This window comes from Pongo pygmaeus, chromosome 6, assembly GCF_028885625.2.
Source record: "Pongo pygmaeus isolate AG05252 chromosome 6, NHGRI_mPonPyg2-v2.0_pri, whole genome shotgun sequence".
NCBI classification, from domain to species: Eukaryota; Metazoa; Chordata; class Mammalia; order Primates; family Hominidae; genus Pongo; species Pongo pygmaeus.
The window spans coordinates 146,511,923-146,535,650 of NC_072379.2; the positions used below are offsets into that span (position 1 = coordinate 146,511,923).

At 37.0% G+C, this 23,728-nt stretch overlaps 1 protein-coding gene and 1 long non-coding RNA gene across 4 annotated transcripts in view; one reads left to right on the forward strand and one right to left on the reverse strand.

Moving 5' to 3' along the window:
- The window catches only part of CNTNAP2 (contactin associated protein 2), a 2,269,257-nt gene that overhangs the window by 1,223,858 nt on the left and 1,021,671 nt on the right, over positions 1-23,728 (forward strand). The window lies entirely within an intron of this gene.
- On the reverse strand, positions 15,093-21,577 carry LOC134739903 (uncharacterized). 2 transcript variants are annotated; one of them, XR_010127007.1, is made up of 3 exons: positions 21,485-21,577; positions 19,543-19,989; positions 15,093-16,880 (listed from the first exon to the last, which is right to left on the reverse strand). It is a non-coding gene; the product is annotated as an uncharacterized LOC134739903 (long non-coding RNA). The 2 variants fall into 2 exon arrangements; XR_010127006.1 differs by having other exon boundaries at positions 16,244-16,880; positions 17,441-19,989.

The following is a 23,728-nucleotide window of genomic DNA, read 5'->3' on the forward strand; positions in this document are numbered from 1 at the left end:
GCACCATAGTGTTTTCTAAAGGGATTTTAAGACCCTTAGGCACATCTAGCTCAAAGGTAATTGTCTTATACCTGGCATACTTCATATATAAACTTGCTTAATCTCTAGAAACCTATGCTTTAGTTATCCCTAAACAAGCTGAATATTTAGTTAACTTTTCTGCATCTCATAGTGATGTCTAATAAGCATCAAAATCACTCAAAACTGTGCTCTTAATCTTTATTCATAAACCTGCTTCTGTTTCAGTTTTCTCCACCTCTGTAAATGGCCGCTCTATTCCAGTTACTCAGACTGTAAAACTTGGAGTTCTCTTTGACTCAATCATCAGCAAATCCTGTTGGCTCTATCTTAAAAGTATGAGCAAAATCTGCTACCTGCTGTCCCGAGCCCCTATACTGTCACCTTGCTTTATTGGCTTATCACAGTGATCTTTGAATTCATCTCCCTTTTCCACCCTTGTTTGCCTGTAGCCTGCTCTCAGCACAATGGGCAGAATCATCCGTTTTTTAAAACACAGGCCAGATCATTTTACCCTCTCCTTATGACCTTTCAATGCTCCCCATTTTACTACTAAAGAAGTCACGTCCTTGAATCAGCCTTTAAAGTCCTATACAACAGGTCCTTGGAATATTTCTGACCCACCCCATGCTATTTCTCCTTCATTGCCTCTGCTTTAACTGTGCTGTTTTTCTAGCACACTGGGAACAGTGCTGCCCCAGGATCTTTGCACTTGCTGTTCCCTCTGCCTGGAATGCTCTTCTCTTACTTTTTCACGTGGACACTTGTCCCCTTTTTTTCAAAACGTTGCCCAAATGTCACCTTCTTGATGAAGACTTCCCTGACCGCCCTAAAGTAGAAACAGCCTGCCACCCACCTCTCTACTCCCTAACCCTCTTTTCTACCAATTTAATTATTTTTTCATCCAAAACTCTTACCTCTCATAATATGTTCTTTATCATTTTCTTATTGTTTTTTATAAACAACATAAACTTGAATATAAACTTGATTATAAACTTGAAAGTTCAAAGAATTTTGTCTGTTTTTTTAACTGCCACATCTTTGGACACTAAATGAGTGCCTGGCCTGCAGACACAATCGTATATTAAAGATACGTGTTTCTTTCCAAAACTCATAACAATCCTAGAAAACTAAAATATACACCACTACTAGTATTCGAAACATCTTGTTTATGCATGGCTTCAAGCTTTGACCTAATTTGTTTATATATGTCCCTATATTCAGTTAGTGTTTTCATAAACTTTATTTACAACTCCTTAGCTTTCATCCTGTGTCTTCATCCTTGTGGTTCAGGAATGATATCTAGTCTATATCTTGGTATATAAATAATCATTGAATTTTATTATATTTCAATATGTTAAGGTCTCCTAAAGTTAAATATTGTAATCTTAATCTTTTATTTATCCCGTGTCTCCTGTAATTCATATATTTGAAGGTAAATTTTAATTATTTCTGCAAAAGTATGTTGACCATACCAGTCCCTATCTTTAAAGACATGAGATAATTTTTCAATATTTATTATGCATCTATAATTGATACCATTGGCTTATTTTCTTGATTAACTCTTACTACTTTAGATTTCTCTATCTAAGGCATTCATGGTGCCTTTTTCACTCTTTATATATCCTCAGTTTACCACATTCCCTTCTACCATAAATATTTCTTTTGAAAAAAAAAAAAACCCTCTGTACCCTCTGTAGATGTCACACTGTGTTCTTTCTGATGTTTCCATGACCCTTAAGTGTTCATGGATATTTATTAACTTTATGTAGTGACTGGACACTCCAGTGAATTCTCACCAGCCATTTCGACCCCCACCTGCCATTCCAACCCCCCATACCTAAATGAAATCAGCAGAGAGAAGATTAAGGCCAAGGCAACAAAATTATATGAAAAGGTACGTAGGTGGTCGCAGAAGGGGTCAGAGAAGGTAAGTGGTTTCCTTGAACATTACCAATGGGTTGGATTCACCCATCAGAAGGATTTTCAACTGAAGGTCATGAAGCCCAAAACAACAACCAAAGGTTATATTATACCAATGAAGGTTGTAAGAGTTCACAGACATAAAGGCTAGAGATTGTAGAAAGCCAAGAAAAGTCAAAGTGCTGGAGCTTATCATTTAAAGGAAAAAAAAACCTAAAATATAGAAAACCAAAAAAGATTAACTAAAGAATCTGGAAGTCCAAGGACAAGAGCTACACAGTGCAAATGAATTTGGAAAGCAATTACGAAAAAGTTTCCTTTAGGATGTATGATCTTCTTCAGATCTGTATACTCTTTTACCTATTCTGAAAAGTACCTTAAGCTAGCAGAGTCCATGATTTTCTGACAACAATGAATTTTATAGATTCTTGCTATATGAATACTAACAATATAATGTTAGGTTATTCAGTTTCGTGTGCATGCTTTGCAATTTTCAACAAGATGTTCCATTATTCGATCTGTCTATCTTGTTCTTGCTTACTCAGAGATTTCTAGGAATGCAAGCTATACCCTGTATAATTTAACTCTTAAGTCATGTTGTGTTAGACAAGAGTTGTGCCTTATCTTCTCACTAATAATAGTGTCCTAGGATTAATTTTATTATTTAGTGCATAGTTCCCTAGTTGTATATATTACTTCACAAAAAACAACCTCAAACTTATTGAGTAAAATAGTCTTATTGAGTAAGATAAACTTACTCAATAAGATAAGATAGTCTTATTGAGTAAGATAAACTTACTGAGTAAGATAGTCACCTTTTTTATTTTTAACAATGACATATTGATGAGTCAGGAATTTAGACCCAGAATATTGAGGATGACTCTTCTCTACTGCATGATGTCAAATGGCTAAGGGGGTAACTCAAAATTCTCAGAGCTGGAGCTGGAATCACCTGACGGCTTCTTCACTTCTGCGTTTGACACTGCGACTGGGAAAGGTGAAGGATGCATTCAGCTGGAACAGTGGGCCTGAGCCCTCACCTGTGGCCCTTCCAACTAGACAGTCTCAGGCTGGTTAGGCATTTTATATAACAGTGCAGGGCTCCAAGATTGAGTGTTTTCAGTAAAGGAGTAAGCTTTGTTATGGTTTGTTTTGAGACTAGGTCTCGCTCTGTCACCCAGGCTGGAGTGCAGTGGTGCGATCATAGCTCACTACAGCCTCAAATTCCTGAACTCAAACAATCTTTCCACCTCAGCCTTTCAAGTAGCGGGGATTACAGTTGCATGCCACCACACCAGCTAATTTTTCTCTTACTCTTAGTAGAGACAAGGTCTCACTCTATTGCCCAGGCTGGTCTCAGACTCCTGAGACCAAGAGATCCTCCTGCCTCGGCCACACAAAGTGCTCAGATTATAGGCATGAGCCACCACTTCTGGCCTAAGCGGTATTATCTTTTATGTCCTAGCCTTAGACGTCATATAATGTCACTTCTACCATGATCTGTTAGTCACAGTAATCATAAACATTCTCAGATTCCAGGGGAAGAGATGTAGACTGGCATGGGTATTGAGGCATTTGTAGCTATAATTTAGAACTGCCGCCTCACCTACGGGCATACTGACTGAATGTTCTTTACTCCTATTCCTTATGTTATCTTTAACTTTACAGTAGTTGCTCAGTGTTATGGAGTGCATATCTGTGTCCCTTCAACAATGTCATAAAACGCATACCCAAGGTGAAGCCAACTCTAAAACTGCATGTCCTAGATACAGTTTTTGGAAACATGGCATTGGAGAATTGAGCCTAAATGGATAAAGAATTACTGGCATAATTTTTTGTATATTTCCCTAAGGCCCTATAAATACTATAAAATGAAATACAGAAGTTAATAAAAAAATTTTAAAAAATCAAGAGGCAATTGAGTTGGAAATGACTTCAAGACAGGGTTGATAGCAATATATGCTTTATCAAAGAGTCTATTCAGTGATGACTGACTCAAACATATTTATACAGATCCATGAATTTGAGGTACAATCAGAATGAAACCCTCACCTCCAATGGGTCAGTGGACCTGAGCCTTCACCTGTGGCTCAGGTGATAGCATCCAACAGGATGCTAATATGTGGTGGGACATTTGGAAGGAAATTAGATTCAGATGATATCATGAGAGTCTGGTCCTCAGGATGGGATTAGTGCTCCTATAAAAAGAGAAGGAGACTAGAGCTTACTCTCTGCTGTGTGAGGATATGGTGAGAAGATACTGTCAACAAGCCAGAATGCAGGCCCTCTACTGACACTGGATCTGCCACTGCCTTGATCCTGTATTCCCCAACTCTGAACTGTGAAAAAGGAATGTTATTGTTTAATTCATTAACTCTATGGCATTTCTTCATAGCAGCTCAAACTAAGACACCTATTTGTAAAGAGAATGTGACCCTTATTTGTCACTCCGTATAAAGACAGTTATACAGTTTAATGATTATTTCCATATTTTTCTAACTGCACATTAGCTGAGGCATAATTTTTCTTGTACACATTCTTTTTTAAAAATGTTCTCTTTATTCTGATTGTACCTCAAATTCATGGATCTGTATAAATCTGTATGATTCAGTCATCACCAAATAGACTCTCTGATAAAGCATATATTGCTATCAACTCAGTCTTGGAGTCATTTCCAATTCAATTGCCTCTTGATTTTTTGTATGTTTTCTATTAATCTCATTTTATTTTATAGTATTTATAGGGCATCAGGGAAATATACAAAAAAAGTAATTATGCCAGTGATTCTTTATCTATTTAGGCTCAATTCTCCAATGCCATGTTTTCAAAAACTACATCTAGCACATGCAGTTTTAGAGTTGCTTTCACCTTGGATATACCTTTCATGACGTTGAAATTATATAAATCTTTAAATAAGCTTTTTGTGTTATACAGACCTTGCTTGTTTCTGTCAACATTTGACGTATGCTAGTTTGACCCCTACATTGTCCAAGTTATTAAATCACTTGTAGAAGACCACTGAATAGAATACATGCTTGTAGGAAAAAAATGCACATCAAATAAGATTCTAGTAGTTTTTCTTTCCCTTATGGTTAACAGATTTTAAGATATTATCTCTCATCAAATAATCAGGTTGAGAGCTTACATTATCTTTTTATGTTATCTCTTTCTATTTGCTTACATAAGCTAGTCTATATGCTGCTAAGAAGAATGTGGATAAAATACTCAAAATACTTGGTAATAAGTATTCATTGGAAATGAGTGTCACTGTGTAATTTTGCCAACTTTTTCTAGTTCTGTTATTTCCATGTACACACTGAACACTTAGAAAATTATATGCGTAACTTTAAGTATTTGTTCACATATCATTGCGTACATATGCAATTGTATATCAGCTGTCAACTTGCTATGATGTTTTCTGGTGTTAAAAGGGACTCAGTTTCTTCTATGTTATGTGAAGAAACATGCTGTCATCCATCAGACTGTTTTACATTTACATTATAAATCATGAAATTCAAGACAGTGTTCACTCATTTATGGTTAGTCATTCCTTGATGTTAATGGAAGACGAGGCTTATGAGAATATTTCACTTCTTTAAGTTCTGTTGGTTAAAAATATTCCTAACCAGCAGATCACAACGTCAGGAGATTGAGACCATCCTGGCTAACACAGTGAAACCCCGTCTCTACTAAAAACACAAAAAATTAGCCGGGAATGGTGGCTGGGGCCTGTAGTCCCAGCTACTCCGGAGGCTGAGGCAGGAGAATGGCGTGAACTCAGGAGGCGGAGCTTGCAGTGAGCCGAGATCGTGCCACTGTGCTCCAGCCTGAGCGACAGAGCGAGACTCAGTCTCAAAAAACAAACAAACAAAAATTTCTGACCACGTTAAAAATTACTTTGGCATTTTAAAAATGTTTAATTTTGATATACTATGTCACAGGAACAAAGAGTTTATAAAGGAATTTGTATGTTTTTAAATAAAAAAAAAAAAAACCCTTATAACCAAGAGCCAATTAGAGATGTTCTTCTAGCAGCATATAGACTCGCTTATGTAAGCTAGTGTGAATTTGGGATATTTTTTGTCATTCTTTAATTTCTATTCTTTACTTAGTTTTTCCTGTTTTTGAAACTTACATGAATAGGCCGAGTGCAGTGGCTCATGCCTGTAATCCCAGCACTTAAGGAGGCAGAGGCAGGCGGATCACTTGAGGTCAGGAGTTTGAGACAAGCCTGGCCAACATGGTGAAATCCCGTCTCTACTACAAATACAGAAATTAGCCAGGTGTAGTGGCGGGTACCTGTAATCCCAGATCGAATCCAGAAGGCGGAGGTTGCAGTGAGACGAGACCGCGCCATTGCACTCCAGCCTGGGCAACAGAGGAGAGACACTCTATCTCAAAAAGGAAAAAAAAACAAAGAAACTTATATGAATAGAAATGTAAAGTCGTTCCTATTGTTTCTGGCTATTGTCACACATTATCTTTGTCAGATGAATGTTTGAATTAATTAATAAATATTTTCTACTATTCTATTTCCCCCATCTTTTTGAACGTTGTAACTTCACTTTCTATTATTTTAGTGGTTACCCTAAAAATTAAAACATGGATATTTAATATGTCAAAACATTATCAGTCTCTTTACTCACCTCTTAGATATTTCAAGAACTTTAAGACACTTTCTAGATTTACGTTATAGTGTAAAATATACATTAATTCTATATTTTTAGTCTTACAAAGTTATATTTCCTATTTTATAATTACTTGTTTATTTTTATCAACATCTTCACCCACTGTTTCCCATTGCTTCTAGAGTCTCAGAAGGAAACAAAATCATTTTGAATTTCCTCTACTTAATGTTTCTTGATTTTTGTTTGTCTGGAAATGCATTATAATCTGTTGCTGATTTTCCTAGTGCTTGAATTATTTGCCAGTCTATTCTGCTTGCTTTCATTCTCTTTCTTTAAATAGTTGGCCATTTTTTATTCGACACTGGTTATTATGCTCAAATAATTATTAGTGTGAATTCTTTGAAGTCTATGGTGAATGTCCTTTTCTTCATCAAGAATTTTCTTTAGATTCTCCTGGGTACCTGGACTCACAGTCATTATTTTAGATGCAAATAGCATAATAGTCTTAAGGCTAGTCAGGCGTGCTGTTCTTTGTAGATATTATATCACAATCTGTACTTTTATCCCTTTCATTAGATTTCCAAAATTTTACATAAAGTTCATAGGATTCTCATTATCTTTTTAATCTGGAATGAATCTAAAGTTTTGCCTCCGTTTGAGACTTCTCCATTTTTTTCTTTATCTGTCTCAATGGAGATTTGTCTTATCTTTCCAGAGAATGTGTTCTTAGACTCACTCATTACTCTCATCAGTTTTCTATTTTAGTAGAATGTAAATTTTTTCATAATTTTCATAAAATCTAATTTTCTCATAATTTCCTTTTCTCTACCTTCTTTGTATTAACTTTCCCTTATTTCAGTAGAGTATAAATTTTTTCATAAAATCTAATTCTTTCATAGTTTCCTTCTCTCTGCCTTCTTTGTATTGACTTTTCATTTTTGTTACTTCTTAAGATGAATTCTCAACTGATGTGATATTCTTTATTTTTAGTATAAGTAAAACAATAAATTTCACTTAAATCTTCTCTTCAGTTGCATCTCACAAGTTTTGTTGTGCAGTACTTTCATTATTGTTTAGTTATGTTCAGTATCTTTTGATATCCACAATCATGTTTTATTAGTCCAGGTATGTTTTTAAGTGATTTTTAAAAAATTTGTTGCGTGTGTGCACGTGCGCACAAACACACACACCACCCCCCCAATGTTTATTAGTGATTTGTAATATAATTGCATTATAATCAGAGATATTCTTAGACATTTTAGAGACTTGCACTATAATTTATTCTATATCCACTTTTGTAAAAGTTCCATATTTTCTGGACCAAATTGTTGACCAAAGAATTATTTATGTATCTTTAGATCTCAAAACTTTAGGTGTGAAGTTTATTTTTTATTGTAGGATCAAACAAGTTAATTTAGTTCACGGCCGGCCTGGATGACATAGTGAGACCCGGTGTATACAAAAAGCACCAAAACAAACACACAAAAGATAATTTATTAAAATTTATGTCATGTATAACACACACACGGTGACCACTCTCCAATGCATTGTTTTAATTAGTTTTTCTTAAAAACCAACTTTCTCCTGTTGCTTTATTTTTGTAAATGTCTTTATTGAAGAGAGGCACATCAGCAAGGAAATATGGCCACATCCTATTGGAAAGAATTCCGAGTTCTAAAATGCACCTCTACATTGGCAGAGAAATGACAACCAGTTAATGAAAATGAGTGTTTGGTGGCTGTTGTCTCCTTTGCCTGTGGCTGTTCTATAGTGTCACGGCAGGGTAAAGATGTGTGAAAAGTTGTGTGACCAGATGGCCATGAGATCCGGAATGCCTAGAAATAAAAGTTCTAATTGATTCTGCAAAACAGAACTTTTAAAATTGGTGTAAGGCTACTCCCAGCATGATCCAGTACATCATTAAAGAACATAATAGTATTAAATAACCGCAAAACTTAAAAGCAGGGAGAAAGATTCTCCCATGCTATCATGTGACTCATCCACACAATAGAAAAGGCAAAACGCACTCAGCAAATGGAAGAATTTACCACCCTCATTCTGGCCACTCATCACCTAAATGAACCTAAGCCATTCCATCTCAGGACTGTGCCAGTTATCATACACTTCCGGCTCCAGGTAAGAGAATGCTGGGCAAACACTGGTTAAACAATAAAGGGTTTTTGTAAATTATCATTTTTAAAAAATTTTATGGGAAGCCTGAAAAGAGGGAATCCTAGATTTGGCTAATGCCGTGGACCATTGGTATTAGACACTTTACTTTTCACTCTGCCGTCTGTAATGGGCTAAGCTTTGTGGTCAAGTCCTTCCAGGCATGGTTGATCTCACATAGCCACATACAAGGACGAGAAAAAGCCATTATCTCTCTCTCCCTCCCTCTCTCTCTCTCTCTCTCTCTGTCTGTCTGTCTCCCCACCCTCCCTCTGTTCCCCTCCATCCCTCCCTTCTCTCTCTCTCCCTCCTTTCCTCTCTCTCTCTCTCTGTCACACACACACACACACACACAAATATACACCATTAGTGAGAAGTATCGTGCCAGAATCCCTAACAGATTTTATTTTGGATCTTATTAGTCAGGATTAATCACCATGTGCTAGCTACATAGAAGCCTGGACAGGGAAGTCTGTGACAGGTTCAGGCTCATTCTGGACAGCTGGTCAACTCTCTAAGCACAGAAGGAGATTGAGGACAATCGCGTAGGGCATCCCTGAGGATATTCTGAAGAACGTCTGTTGGGTTGTGTTGGGTTTGGTTTTCTGTCTTTCCCTGCAAACAGTGGCAAGCCTGGAAACTTACTTTAGCTCTTAAATAGTACTTTTGTACTTGCTTTAAATATAGAGTGTCTAATATTTTGAGACATTTCAATGATGGCAACTTCATTCTGTGGATGTTACAGAGAGATAATGACACACTCCCACTGCTTCATTCCTGTCCTTTTCCTCTACCCACAGCCCGGTCAGAGCTGGAAGGGTCAATCTGAGAGCAGGAGCAGCTCTGGCTACCTGTGACCTTTGGGCAAATCACTTAACCTTTTTAACATTGAAGTCTTCATTAAAATAAGGGCGTGCATGTATCAAAGGCCTTGTTTGTCTTATGTGATTATCTCGCAGTTGCTTTTGCCAATCATGTCTTTCTAGATACAAGAGAGTTCCTCTTATTGCTGAAGCACCCAACTAAAACAGAGTTGGCATTTCTCACAACTCATTCAATGTAATTAAAAACAATTAATAGATGCCTACTATGTATAGGATGCCAACATGAATAGATCATAGTTCGCTTCCTTGGGGACCCACAGGAGAGATACAGTTATTGAAATGTAAATCAATACATTAAAATGCAAAACTTGTGGAAGGCAGAGAAGTAGCAGAAAGGAGGGATGCTTTGCTGAAATTAGGTCACAAATAGTCACTTGATGAGAGTTTAAGGACCTTTGGACGACGGTCTATACAACAGAAAAAAGCATAGGAGGCTTTGAATACTTTCTAACCATGTTAAATACTTTATAACCATGGTTATTTTATAAACACAAAGTAAAGGATATTTTATAACCATGTTAGAACTTGAAACAACACTTGCTGTTGTGGATTTAGTTTATTCCTTCTTGTTTTGTGACTCTTTATTTCCAGCATCGGATTGGATATCTTCTCATGAAGATGGCATAGGCCTTTCAAACTGACCATGTCCAGAACCAAACTCATTCTCTGTCGCCCCAGGCTAAACCTTTCTCATTTGTTTTTGGTGCAAGTTACTGACATGACCATAAACATAGTCACCAAAATAGAAACTAAGGTTCGTTCATGAGACTTCCCTCTTCCTCTCCTACTACACACATCCACCAGCATGTACGATGAATTCTATAGTAAATCATTTCTCAAAATCGTTTCTGACTTTTCTTTCTCACTCCCTTACTCTAAGTCAAGAATCAGCAGTCTGTTTTTCCATAAAGGGCCTAATAAATATTCTCAGTTTTGCAGGCCGTATGGTCTCTGTCAAAACTACTCACCTCTGCCATTGTAGCACAGAAGCAGTCGTAGACAGTATGTAAATGAGGGAACACACTCCTGTTCCTCAAAGTTGTTATTTCTAACAACAGATTGCACTTGGCCTAAGGGTCATAGTTTGCCCATCCCTGATTGAGGCCCTCCTCAACTTTCACCTGGATTAATATTGTAGCATATCTCTAATTGGTCTTCCAGACTTTAATTCTGCTCTACAATCTCGCCTTTGTATTTACCTGCATACATAACAAATCGAATTCATGCTGTCTGTATGAAAAGAAATCATTGCCCATAAGAAAGTGATATTTCTAGCTTGGCACACGTGGTCGGTCCTTGCGGACTTAGATTCATGTGGCTTGTTGTGGCTTCCTGTTCCAGCCCTTGTTGCTTCCTGTAGTCCTCAGAAATTCTGTTCCTTGCCTCTCCCCAAACACAGTATCATCTTCCGTATTTCCTACATGGTTGCAGTTGTCACCTCAGTGTATGGGTCACTCACTTATATGTGCATACTCTGTGTGCATGAGAGTGTGTGCGATTTGCTACAGATTTTAATTAAAAATATTATAGTCATATGTATGATTATATTTGTGTGTACTTAAATATATATGGAAGAAATGGACAATGATGTGTCCATGACAACAGAGATACTGTTTTCGTGCATCTGTATTTGATAAATTCTTAGTTATATTTTAAGACAGAGTGATTTTGTGAAGCCACGCCACACATCCTTGGGGCAGTCATTGTCTCTCTGAGCATCCTTTGCACATCACAGTTGTTTCTTGTCTATTACTTGCAGTGGTGTGCTGGAGCTTGTTTAGACTGGCTCAAGAAAACTGATGGTTAAATTTTCAGGAATTCTGTGAGTCGCTTGTTAAATTGTTTTAACTTGAAATTAACCAAGATGGGAGTATCTACATTAGCAGATGCTACAAACCAGGATGTGTTTTTAGGGTTTATTTTGTTGGAGAACTGGTTGACCAGCACACCACTGAATCTTTCTTTTTTCTGATTGAAAACTATGTAAGACAATATGCCTAATAGATACCCAGTATATAGATACATAATAACTCTTAATCATTAGTATGTTTTAGACGACTCAGTAGATTCCTGACTACTATCTTTACCAATGTTCTATTAGATGAGATCAAAAGATGCATCTTTACATTGAATTTGATTTTAGTAGTGAGAATCACTGATTTTTTAATTAGAAATTAAGCTGCATTTAGAAAGTTAAAAAATAATAATTACTGATTTTACATTTAAGTCAACTTTCAATATGCTTAGTATTACCAATTGTTATTTTAATAAGGTGTTTTTCTGGGGACATTGCTTATAAAATACTATTTATATTTTTTTGTTTGTTTAGCTCCAATATCAAAGAGAAATAGCTATATTGCTTGTGCTATAACTGACTATCAATGAATGGGTAATTTAAAATAGCCTCAGATGCCTTAAACCTTAATGCTAAAGTCACATCACAAAGGGAATTTATTCAATCCAAACGTCCTTTCCTATTGCTTAAATGAAGACATTGATATGAACACTCATATCTGAAGTTAAGATATTAGTAAATCAAACAATGTAAAATTCACAACCATATATATCATATGGATTTGGAATTAGCTGAGTGATCTACTTTTGTATATTTTTGTGGTTGAATTTAAGCACTATACATTTATGAGGATGATTTTCTAAGAAGAAATGCCATTTATTTTCTAAGAAATTGCAGTCTACCTTTCTATGCGGGTTTGTTTTATGTACTACTATTGACTTTTCTTCAGTTTTATATATGATACATAGCCTAGTGAATAATAAAAAAGTATTATTTACTTTAACTCTTAGCCTTTGCTGTGACTGCACAGGAGACCTTTAATTTTTATATGCTTTGAAATTCATGAAAATTGACATTTTTGCCTGACAACTTATTTTTCCACTTTCATATGCCTTTCCTCTTGACTGAATTTAGTCTTTTGTTGTGTTGCAGAGGCTGTAGATTACCAAGTTCTAGATTCACAGGGCAATAACTATAGGCTTGAAGAACACTCACCACTAAACCTGAGTGTGGCTCATTCGATGTGATAAGAAATAGAGGGCTCATTTGTTCCCTCTGACAGCCTCTCCAGGGGTGCTCACTTATGTGTACATGCCCTATGTGTGTGTGAGAGAGTGTGTGCATTTTGTTATGCATTTTAATAAAATATAGTCATATATATTATTATATATGTGTATATACATAAATACATATGGAGGAAATGGACAATGGTGTGTTGTAATGTTCAGAAATGAACAAGGTGATGTAAACACTGTCCCTAAATCCTTGTTTCACAATAGAATTTGCAGTAGATGACAAGAGATGATGAGTACAGTAGCCACCACAAGGGGCTGTGAGAGAGAGGGTGAATCTCTCCAAAACAAGTATTCCCCACAACACAGTGACAGTAGGCTAAAACATTTGAAATATTTTCCCTGCCTGCTTAGAGAAAGCATAGGGCTCAGGCTGTCATTCCATGTTACAGTAACAGTTCTCGTTTAAATTCATTAATAAACAAGCACTCTTCTAAACTTAGCTAACGTGCTCTTACTTCTGAAAGATAAATCCAGTTTTGGGATGCTGACAAAGTGAGTCTTCTGAGCCTACTAGAGTAAAACAGCTTACCCTAGTGTAAGGTAACTAACTGTAAGATCATGAGTGTTCTCGAGAGACCACTTAAGGACACACACAGGCTATTCTGGGCATATTTTAATGTCCTTTTTGGCCTTTTCTATTTTAAAACATTTCATATTTCTTGTGTGTGGCTCCTATCATTGCTTTCCTGAGTTTAAGTTGTTATACTCAACTGTTCATTCCTGAACTCTATCCCAGGAACTTTTTTCTCCCACTCTTAACAGAAGTCAAGAGATATAGGTCAATTTTCTGTAACTTAGTAAGTAATTCAGTAGCACTCAATACTCGATATCATCATTTATACATTATAACCATTATAACATTTATTCTGCACATCTAAATTTGCTTTGAATGACAGAATACTAAGAGACCTTGTCTCCCTTGAAAATTGATGGGAAGGAAGCTTTAGCCAGATAAATACTTTTTTTAAAAAAATGTCATCAAGTGAGAGAGCCTGAACCACAATCCCAATGGGATCAGAACACTTGAGTGAATTAGCCAAGACTCCACCTACCTGTGCACTAGTGATGGCCCAGCCAATGGAAACCTACTACTTAACATCCTGGCAAAGCTCCCTGTCTATGGGCACTGCTTAACTGGGCCATATCCTCACTTCCTCTCTCTCTCCCCTTTCTTTTTATGCTTTCTTTGCTGACTAAGCCCCTGTTCACATTCTTTCCTATATTTGTTAATATATTCCATCACATTATTAAAATCCAACTGATCGTACCGTCCAGGGACACATCGTGTCCCTCGAAGACATGACTCTATTCTAACCCCGTTATTGTTTATGTTAAAATTAACTTTCAAAGGGCAATTAGTATTTGTAATTTCATGAGGAATAGTCAAATAGCCTGAAAGTAATATCAACAGGTTCTTTCTATTTAGAGGGGCCTCACTGAGAAACGATAAAGAATTTCCTGTTTTCACCCGTGATGGTGTTTGTAACCTAGAATGCCATTTTTACAGCATTCAAAATGGCCACTTTCAAGGTAGCTGACGTGTTTTCGGTGATTCATATTATCAAAAAATGTCTGTCTTACTAGATTTTTTTAACCAGAAGTCGATGTAGTTTTAATTTTTTAAACTGCCATTTACTATGAATTTGAGTTAGGTGCACAAATAACCTACAGCTTTGAACTTTCTGAAGTAATATTTTCATGCTTTTTACTTCAAATGTAGGAGAATTTTTTACCGGTTAAATTATTTTGACAGGTTAAACCCAATGAAAGAGTATATGTGTATATATTTATGAGAGCATTGAAATACTGTTTGAGAGTAATTATTTCTTTATAACGGAGACTTCTGGATTTGACAAATGTTATCATTGCCTTGAAAACTGTTTCTAGTTGTAAATAGTAAATAGATGATACTGTGGTCAGAAACTTTCCTGGAATTTAGTAGTCTTTGTATGAACTGCATACCACTGAGAACCAGAGCAGGGAGAATTTTAGTTTATTACACCTGAGCTCTGTTTTTTCAGTTTGTTTTTTGCTTGTTAGTTTGGTTTGGTTTTCATCTTATAAATAGCAAATAATTATATTTCATCTAGCACATTTTTATGTATAGAAGATATACATTGGAGATGGAATAAAAATATAAACTGCCAATATTTTACTTATACTTTTGAAAAGATAACTTGTTACAGATAAATTTATCAGGAAAAAAAAGCAAACATAGACTGCAAATCCCTTTGTTTTATGTGTCTTTATAACAGATGATGGGAATTTAGTCTAAAGAATAGAAAGCCATACGGACAATAAAATTCATTCACAGAGATGAATCTCAAATATTCCAATAAGATTGCATTTGGATCGGAAACTGTAAACAAACCTTCAGACTGCAATTCAAATTTTATTTTTATTTTTTTCTTACTCAAACATATGTACATTATATTCCTATTTCCCAAAAATATGTCTAGGAAGGTAAAAAACAACTAGCGTTATAGCCTTCTTATAAAGAAATTTGGCCCGTTATGAGTTCAACTAAATAGCTAAATGTCTACTTTTCTATTTGTAACATGTTTTTTTCACTGTTACCAGTAAAAAGTCATTTATTTGTAGGCCTCTTTAGATATTTGTATTTTTCTTCAACCACAATTTAAACATTCATCTTCAAATCTTGCCTACTATTGCATTTATTTGAGATCGACACTTGTGTTTTGGTTCATTTTTAATAATCTGAAGCAAGGCTTCTGAATCATTTATCCATATGTGGTTATCAATGCCTGTGCATATCACACTGTAAAGTGCTTTGAAGATGTATTCATCTCTGGGTAAGGCTTGTTGGCTGATGGATTTATTAAATGATTTGTGACAAAGCATATCCCTTGTTCTACCCCCAAAGTCTTCCATTGAGACAGTATGCTTCCTCCAGAGGAGGAGCCAGTAGTCTCTGGCTATATTCTGGAAACATGGGAAAAAAGGAATTCCCCTTTTTTCTTTTGAGGGGCCCTTTTCCTGGTGCTGCCTTAAAATATTTTTGTCACTTCATTTTCCTCAGTAGCAGTGAGTGTTACTGGGTTAGAGTGTTACTATACGCTCAGTGATTTCACACATATTTACTCAGTTCATCCTTAATATGATTTGGCTCTGTGTCCCCACCCAAATCTCATCTCAAATTACAATCCCCACAGGTTGAGGGAGGGACCTGGTAGAAGGTGATTGGATCATGGGAGCAGTTTCCCCCATGCTGTTCTCATGATAGGGAGTTCTCATGAGATCCGATGGTTTTATAAGTGGTGGTTTTCCTTCTTTCTCTCTCTTGCCTGCCACCATGTAAGACATGTCTGCTTCCCCTTCCACCGTGATTGTAAGTTTCCTGAGGCCTCCTCAGCCATGTGGAACTGTAAGTCAATCAAACCTCTTTCCTTTATAAAGTACCCAGTCTCTGGCAGTTCTTCATGGCCGTATGAGAACAAACTAATACAATCCTCATGATGATATTATGAAATAGATACTATTATTTACTCTATTTAAGAGATAACGACAAACTGTGAGTCACAATTTTTAAGTAACTCAGTACACAACTGGTGCGATTTGTGTTACCGCAAATTACTGTCTATTTTACAGTAACATTGGTAATTATACCATTTTCACCCCTACACAATTTCAAACATACCCTTCCCCACCAAATACTGAATCCAATTGAGATTCCCAGTTTCAGCTTCTCTGATAATTACTCTTGCAATCTTTTAGGGAGGAACAGGAGGTTACATGGCTGCCTTGAGTGGTGTAGGGGGCCCCAGCCAATCTCCAAGTTTTATCTTCTATACCTTACAATCTGCTGCTTTTCATGATACATTCTGCCTCTTGATTTTGAGCCTTTCTGGCATTGTCTCCCAACAAGTACTAAAGTAGTTTTTCACCATTTCCATTTTCACTTCTCATCGACTTCATTATCTTTAAAAACTTCATTGAAATCTCTCACCCAACAGTTGTACTCATATTTCTTTGACGGTTCAGCCTTTAGAGTTTTTAAAAATCACTTCACTGTTACTTTGGTGAGTTTTCAGAGGCAGAGGAAGCAGAACTATAATCAACTAATCAAGTCCCTTTGAGCCAGGAGTTCTTCCAGGTTTGTGATTCACAGATACTCCGGAGGAATTGATGAAGGCTTCTATCATCTCCCCTAGAAATGTGAAGACATAAGATATTCTGTATGACATTGGGGCTGAGGATAGCTTTTGTGGTTGGGAAGAAGTATGATAATGTGTGGAGTTTTCCCACATATATTTAGGAACTTTACTCTTTTATTAAAAAAAATTGAAAGTTGTTCCATTAAATTTTCTCTTACAAAGACATTTATGGATTCATCATTAAACATACATGTTTTGGAAGCTTAGTGTTTATCACATTTGTATAATAACGCAATAGTGAGAGCACAGAGGGCAGTCCCAGTGTTCTGAGAGTTTATGGCAGATAGTCAAAGGAAAGAAATGAGGAACAAGGAAGTATAACTGTGTGACAGGAGTCTATCATACAACTTATGCCCTGGGTGCTACTAAAGCACTTCGGGGAGGGACCTAGCATTTGGAGTAAGAAACAGTCATCAGGGAAGGTTTCATCAAGGAAGCAATGTTCATATGTTTTGAAAATGTTATCTATTTGAACACTATGTTATCAGGTACAGACATATTTAGAATTTTTCTAACTTGTAGTGAATTTTACCTTTTGTCATTGTATACTAACCTTCCTTATCTCTCAGAGTGCCTTTTTCCTTGTGTCATCTTAAAATATTTTTTGTCACTTCATTTTTCTCAGTATCAGTGAGTTCTCTGTGCTTCAGAGTGTTACTCTATGCTCAGTAATTTCACATGTATTTACTCAGTTCATCCTCACAATAATACTAGGAGATACAAACCATTATTTCCTCTATTTTAGAGAAGAAGAAAAACATGATGCACAATAACTTAATAACACAACTGGGGCAATAAATAGGATCAAATTCAGACACCAGCACCTTGAAGCCTGAACCTCTCCACACAGTAACACTACTGTATATTACAAATTATCTCAATACATTTATACTATAGCACTAAGATTGGTATATTATTGTAACCATACTAATTTTCTTTTTCTTAAAAAGTTGTATTTGCCTTGGTTACCTTTCTCAATTCTTTTACTTTCAAATTTTCTTAGTTCCTGTGTTTTAGACATGCTTCTTAGAAATAGTATTTTGCTAGATTTTAAAAAAACAATAGTTCTGTCTTTTCAGTATATTTCTTAATATATTTCTACCATCTTATTTTGCTTTTTCTTTTTGATTTTCCTTTATTCCTTCTTCCCCCGTGCCCCCGCCTCCTTTAGGTTGATCAAATACTTTTAAAATATTGATTTCCCCTACAATTGCTTTGAAATGTATGTACTTCATATCTAGTAGTTTAGGGATTATCCTTATTTTTTTTCAAAAATGCATATTAAATTCCAATATAGCTTATGATCTTGATCTTCCTCCTGAACATAATCCTAATCATAGTATTTGAAACTTACTTCTAATCGCACCCTACCATGCTATCGTCCACTTTTATCCTGTGTTTTAGTTCTCCTTTTTAACTTTAATATTAGTCATTATCACTTTTATCATTTTAGTTTATGTAGTCAATATAGTTTTAGATTTTACCACATTGTCATATTTCTTCTGTTACTATGTCATCTTGTATTTCTCTCTTTTCTGGACGTAGTTCCATTCTTTGACACACATCCTTTAGTTTAGCTGGCTTTTAATGGGAATGTGTTGGTACTAAGGTGCTTCTATTTTTACATTTTTAATTTAAAATTTTTTCATTTTTTGTTTTTCTGAAAATATCTTAATTTTACCATCTTCCCTGTTTATTTAGCTTGGTATACAAGTCTATGTTGAAAGTTTACTTTCAACGTAAGGATAACTCAGCCATGAAAAGTGCAAGGGAGAAAAATAGGAAGAAAGGGTTTGGTTTTCCTGAGATGCATAGAGAAGAGTATGGCTGAAACATGGTGACCAAGGATAGACATCTTAAGTATTAACTCTGAAAACTAGCAAAGTAGCCACACAATAACATGGCAGAACTATTGCTAAATATGATAAATTTCCTTGAAGAGTAAAGTATATATTACGGAAAAAGTAAAACTCATGTATAATTTTCTTACACATATTTAATGGTTTAATTAATATTGTTTTAATTTGTAAATTTCAGAAGAGGGACAATCTAAGTGGGTGAATGTATCCTACAATTTTTAGGGTTAGGGATCTCTCTATGCCTAAATCTGCCTAAAAGAGATATGAATTTACCTTGCAGTGAGAGTCAGGAGTCAGAATATTCAGAGTCTTTGAAAGCCACAAAAGTCATCCTGGTTTGATCATATAGAATACATATATGAGGACCAAGTGTCAAATGCTACTGAGAGGTCTAGTAAGAGAAAGACTGAAAAATGTTCTTTAGTGGCCTGAAAATTATCACTGACATTAGGAAGAGCAACTTCATCAATAATCCATAGACTTTCAATGCATAATAAGGTGGAATAAATGTAATCCAAATTATACCTCTTGGATGACAGAATTTTTAGCATTAAGTGCTATTTCAGTTAGAACATAACATTTTATACAAATAGTTTTTATTTTTAAACAATTTAAAACTTACCAAAAAAATTGCAAGAAGGATAAAAAAGCCACTAGTGTACCCTTCACCCAGAGACCTCCTTCAACTTTTGTTACTTGTTTGATAAGGTCCTTGTATTAGTCTGTTTTCACACTGCTGATAAAGACATATTCATGACTCAGCAATTTACAAAAGAAAGAGGTTTAATGGACTTACATTTCCACGTGGCTGGGGAAGCCTCACAATCATGGTGGAAGGAAAGGAGGAGCAAGTCACATCTTACATGGATGGTGGCAGGCAAAGAGAGAGAACTTGTGCAGGGAAACTCCCATTTTTAAAACCAGATCTCATGAGACTTATTCACTATCATGAGAACAGCATGGGAAAGACCCACGCCCGAGATTCAATTACCTCCCACCAGATTCCTCCCATGACACGTGGGAATTGTGGGAGTTACAATTCAAAATGAGAGTTGGGTGGGGATGCAGCCAAACCATATCATTCCTCATCTGGCCCCTACCAAATCTCATGACAGCACATTTCAAAACCAGTCATGCCTTCCCAACACAGTCCCCCAAAGTCTTAACTCATTTCAGCATTAACTCGAAAGTCCATAGTCCAACATCTCATCTGAGACAAGGCAAGTCCTTTCTGCTTATGAGCCTGTAAAATCAAAAGCAAGTTAGTTACTTCCTAGACACAATGGGCGTACAGGCATTGTGTTACTAGAGCTGTTCCAAATGAGAGAAATTGTCAAAACAAAGGGGCTAAGGTCCCATGCAAGTCCAAAATCTAGCAAGGCAGTCAAATCTTAAAGCTCCAAAATGTTTCCTTTGACTTCATGTCTCATATCCAGGTCATGCAGATGCAAGAGGTGGGCCCCCATGGCCTTGGGCAGCTCTGCCCCTGTGGCTTTGCAAGGTATAGCCCCCTTTCTGGCTGCTTTCAAGAGCTGGTGTTGAGTCTGTGGCCTTTCCAGGCACACAGTGCAAGCTGTAAGTGGTTCTACCATTCTGGGGTCTGGAGGACGATGGCCCTTCTCTCACAGCTCCACTAGGCAGTGCCCCAGTAGAGACTCTATGTGGGGCCTCCGACCCCACATTTCCCTTCTGCACTGCCTTGGCAGAGGTTCTTCATGAGGGTCCCACCTCTGCAGCAAACATCTGCCTGGGCATCCATGCATTTCCATACATCCTCTGAAATCCAGGTGGAGGTTCCCAAACCTCAATTATTGACTTATGTGTACCCACAGGCTCAATACCACATGGAAGCTGCCAAAACTTGGGGCTTCTGTTCTCTAAAGCAACAGTCCAAACTGTATCTTGCTCCCTTTTAGTCAGAACTGAAGGGACTGGGACACAGGGCACCAAGTCCCTAGACTGCACATAGCAGGGGGACCCTGAGCCCGACCCATGAAATGATTTTTTCCTCCCTAAACCTCCAGGCCTGCGATGGGAGGGGCTGCCGCAAAGTTCTGACATGCCCTGGAGACATTTTCCCCATTGTCTTGATGACTAACATTTGGACCCTCGTTACTTATGCAAATTTCTGTAGCAGGCTTGAGTATCTCCTAAGAAAATGGGATTTTCTTTTCTATCACATTGTCAGGTTGTAAATTTTCCACACTTTTATGCTCCATTTCCCTTTAAAAACTGAATGCCTTTAACAGCACGCAGTCACCCCTCAAATGCTTTTCTGCTTAGAAATTGCTTCTGCAAAATACCCTAAATCATCTATCTGAAGTTCAAAGTTTCACAAATCTCTAGGGCAGGGGCAAAATGCCACCAGCCTCATTGCTAAAATATAACAAGGGTCACCTTTGCTCCAGTTCCCAACAAGTTCCTCATCTCCATCTGAGACCACCTCAGCCTGGATTTCATTGTCCATATCATTATCAGCATTTTGGTCAAAGCCATTCAACAAGTCTCTAGGGAGTTCCAAACTTTCTCACATTTTCCTCTCTTCTTCTGAGCCCTCCAAACTTTTCCAACCTCTGCCTGTCACCAGTTCCAAAGTTGCTTCCACATTTTCAGGATTCTTTTCAGCAGCACCTCACTCTACTGGTACCAGTTTACTGTATTAGTCTGTTTTCATGCTGCTGATAAAAACATACTCGACACTGGGCAATTTACAAAAGAAAGAGGTTTAATGGACTTACAGTTCCATGTGGCTAGGGAAGTCTCACAATCATGGTGGGAAGGCAAGGAGGAGCAAGTCATATCTTACATGGATGGTGGTAGGCAAAGAGAGAACTTGGCAAGGGAAACTCCCATTTTTAAAACCATCAGATCTTGTGAGACTTATTCACCATCACGGGAATAGCACAGGAAAGACCCACCCCATGACTCAATTACCTCCCACTTGGTTTGTCCCATGACACATGGAAATTGTGGGAGTTACAATTCAAGATGAGAGTTGGGTGGGGACACAGCCAAACCATATCGGTCCTTTACAGCAAAAGGACCCACTCTGGGATCATATGTCACACCCTGTTTTTCTGATTCTCCAGTCTCTGACAATCATAATTATATCTTCACTTTAGTAATTTCTTCACTTTCACAACCTTCTCATTCTTGCATATTCTATCCCAGTCATTTGTCGGTTGTCCTGAAATTGTGTTGGTTTGATGTTATACCCAGCCTTGTATTTTTGACAGGTGTCTTGCACACCATGCTTTATTCTTCTCATTGAATCTCATCAGGTGGCCCCCAGTGTCAATTGGTCCTGTTACTCATGGTGATAACATTGATCACTTGATTATAAAGGTATCTGCCTGTTTTCTCCAATGTAAAGTGACTACTCTCCCCTTTGAAATTAATAAACATGTATTTTTTAATATTGGGGTACTTAGTAGGTGTATATATTTATGAGGTACATAAGAGGTTTTGATACAATCATGGGGATTGGGGTATCCATCTCAAGCATTTATCCTGTGAGTTACAAACAATCCAATTACATAGTTATTTTAAAATATACAATTATTATTGACTATATTTACCCTATTGTGCTATCATATAGTAGGTCTCATTCATTAGATGGGGGTGGTTTATGAGTTTTTTAAAAAACCATATTTTTAAGGAGATAGTTTGAGGCTATGTTCTGCTTCCAACTTTCACCCACTTATTTGAGCACCTATTGATATGCCTTGCCTGAACTAATTATTAACACGATGGTTTCCAAATGGTGACTTTCTTCTTCCTACATTCCTGTTACATGTATTACTTAGCATAGTGCTATTGGAGGAGCTTTCTATTTTCCCTACATATTTATTCATTTTTAGACAGGCAGATTCTTGGATTCCTATTTTATTCAGTAGGATATGATCTGTAGCTTCCTTTTTTTTTTCCTCCTCCCTTTTTTATTTTGATGTTCAAAATCTTTTTTTGACACTCAAATTATTTATTTTGTACGCAAATTGCCCTTGATTTAGGGGAACAGAAGCCATTTCAGGCTGGCTCCTGTGTCATTCTGACATGGCCCCATCATTCTTTGGGCACTTCATTACTTTTTCGTGTGACAAAATGTTCCAGACTCTTATTGTACTTTCCCTAACACAGCTTAGAATCAGTCATTTCTCCAAGGAGTCTTGGTTTTGCCCAGCATAGAAACCAGGATCTGGGAAACAGAACTACTTATTGCTTTGAGAGTGACCCTGTACATAGGCTGTCCTCAGTGGATGATAGGAACCATCTGCATATTGATGAAATATACAATTTCATTCATACTTATTTCTGTATCTATCTACATATAGTGAAAACCACAAATTTACACTAATTGATTAAATCCTAATGCAAACCCACCGGGTTCATTCTGTCTTTTTTTTTTTTGAGTTGGAGTCTAGCCCTGTAACCCAGGCTGGAGTTCAATGGCACGATCTTGGCTCACTGCAACCTCCACCTCCCGAGTTCAAGCATTTCTCCTGCCTCAGTCTCCTGAGTAGCTGGGATTACAGGTGCACACCACCACACTTGGCTACTTTTTTGTATCTTTAGTAGGGATGGAGTTTCACCATGTTGGCCAGGCTGGTCTCAAACTCCTAACCTCGTGATCTGCCTGCCTCAGCATCCCAAAGTGCTGAGATTACAGGCATGAACATTCTGTCTTTCTTATGTTTCATATTTGTACCCTCTTTCTTTGACATTGGGAATTTGGCTGTCACTATCCTCCATGTATTTATTTATTTGCTCAATCAACCTGTATTGTAACCAATATCCCAGCCACATGGGGTGGAGATCCTGGGTAGACATCCTCTGTGCACAGGTCCTGGACACCACTAGACTCTCTTCCCCTGGACCACTCTATCTTCCTGCCTGCTTGGACCCTAGTTTTTATGAGGCTGTTTTCCTGCCCCTGATCAGTGGGTTTTTGACTAAGTTATTCAGGAAGGTTGAGTAAACAGTAG